The sequence below is a fragment of the Sinocyclocheilus anshuiensis genome, unplaced genomic scaffold (genome assembly GCF_001515605.1).
Source record: "Sinocyclocheilus anshuiensis isolate Anshui unplaced genomic scaffold, SAMN03320099.WGS_v1.1 scaffold450, whole genome shotgun sequence".
In the NCBI taxonomy this organism is placed as follows: domain Eukaryota; kingdom Metazoa; phylum Chordata; class Actinopteri; order Cypriniformes; family Cyprinidae; genus Sinocyclocheilus; species Sinocyclocheilus anshuiensis.
In genome coordinates, this window is record NW_015546056.1 from 547,300 (window position 1) to 549,556 (window position 2,257).

A 2,257-nucleotide genomic window follows, 5' to 3' on the forward strand; every position below is an offset into this window, starting at 1 on the left:
TGCTCCCCGGGCGCCGCAGCATAAATGGCTGCCCACTGCTCCGGGTGTGTGTTCACGGTGCGTGTGTGTTCACTGCTGTGTGTGTGCACTTAGGATGGGTTAAATGCAGAGCACTAATTCTGAGTATGGGTCACCATACTTGGCCACATGTCACGTCACTTTTTATACTGCATTAGTCCACTTAAACTCCGCCCCTTTCTTACATTCGACTGTAAGCTCACATTCAGATCTGCCTCCATCCAATCAACAATTGAGTAATTTAATCAAGCCCGCCCTACATGTTTTGCTTTTTCAATAATCTTTTCAATAATAATAATATTCATCACAATATAGAAGTAAAGATCTGTCTCTACGTTAATTACATCACAACTTCAAGGTGAGTTGGAAATGTTTCCATGAGATTTATCTGGTTTTGGAACAGCATGTGAGTAAACGGTCATAGTTTTCCATTTTTGGGTGAACCAAAATTTCAGAGAGGCTCTGAAATAAATTGTCTCAGAGGAAGGACAGAAGTAATGAGAGCGCTGCTGCTCTAGTCACAGGTGTCACGAAGAACAGAAATGTTTAACCTCTCCTCATTGGATCCAGCTGATGAATTCCCTCAAACCTCCACCTCAGTTCAATCATATCTGCTTAATCCTGAGAAATCAGTGCTGTGATGCTCTGATGAAGACCGGCTGTGTGTGTGTGTGTGTGTGTGTGTGAACTATGCAGGGCATCACCAGCCAGCTCAGAATTAGTTCTCATCAGCTCAGGGAATTGATATTGTACGTCTTTTGTCCAAAAATAGCGGGGATGTGTGCTCTGATTGGCCAGATATAGGGAGAAAATGGCCTAGCTTTACTCCGGTTACTCCAGTGAAGATGAGTAATGAAGGGCCTGACATTATGCAGTCACAATGAGAGCAGAGAGTGGAGGCAGAGCTAATGTTAGCACACATCACTGTGGGTTGTAAAGATGTACGTACTGTACTGCATGTACAGTAAATTGCATATGCAATGACTCAATCACCATATCCCAGGACACCAGTGGTCTTCAAAGCTTTTCACGCTGATTGACTACCATGTAATATTCATTAATATGAATTTATAATCTCTTGATATTTGGTTTGTCTCTCTTTTGCTTTAATGACAGCAGCATGCAAGTTTGTGTCAAACACGATTTGAGAATGATCAGAAGAACATTGTAGCGAATCAGCTCATAAGGGAAATATGAATAATTAATCATAACTAGTTATAATTAATTATAAATATTTAGATCCGCTGTAGATATTTACTTGACCTCTCAGGGTCAACTGTCTGTCATTGATTGGTCCAGACGCTACAACATCATGAGCTTCAATGGAAGCAAGAACATCTCACCTTCTGTACAAAAGGTCACATGATCACAATTAATTGACTAAAATGCCAGAATTTCATTGTAGTCTAAGACTGTTGGATTCAAGTCGAGTTATTTTAGTATTATTTATATACTATTACAGTAATAATGGTAACACTTTAGTATAGGGGCCAATTCTCACTATTAACTAGTTGTTCATGCCTATTATTAACATATTGGCTGTTTATTAATATTATAAAGCACATATTCTGCATGACCATATTCTACATCCCTAATCCTACCCTATACCTAAACTTAACAACTACCTTACTAACTATTAATAAGCAGCAAATTAGGAGTTTACTGAGGAAAAAGTTGTAATTAATGGTTTGTTAATAGTGAAAATTGAACCTTAAAATAAAGTGTGACCGTAATTGTTAGTATTTTGAATTAACTCTTCCTTCTAATATATTTTAATAAGTTTTAGTAAATTTGTTACTTGCTTTTGACACTTTTATTACATCTAAAAAAATCTCTCTCTATATATATTTGCTTCAATTTATGCTTTATTTATTTATTTATTTATTCAGTTTTAGTTTTAGCAATTTTAGCACTTCAATTTAAACATTTATTTTGGATAGTTGCATTTCTCATTTTTGTAGTTTTAACGTTTTTCATCAAATATTTTATTTGATGTATTAATTATTTTATATGATTATTATTATTATTACACATATAATTTCAGCTTCATTTCAATGATCAAAAACGACTTTAGTTATTGTTTTAGTTGACACTAACAACAGTGGTGTGGGTTGAAGATGTTAAAGTGAGTGTGTGTGTGTGTGTGTGTGTGTGTGTGTGTGAGTGTGTCTGTCTGTCTGTGTGTGTGTGTGTGTGTGTGTGTGTGTGTGTGTGTGTGTGTGTGTGTGTGTGTGTGTGT

General features: G+C 36.3%; 1 protein-coding gene across 1 annotated transcript in view; it reads right to left on the minus strand.

Moving 5' to 3' along the window:
* Window positions 1-2,257, minus strand: part of LOC107699274 (tetratricopeptide repeat protein 7A-like) — a 56,983-nt gene that overhangs the window by 19,068 nt on the left and 35,658 nt on the right. The gene's annotated exons all lie outside the window — the stretch shown is intronic.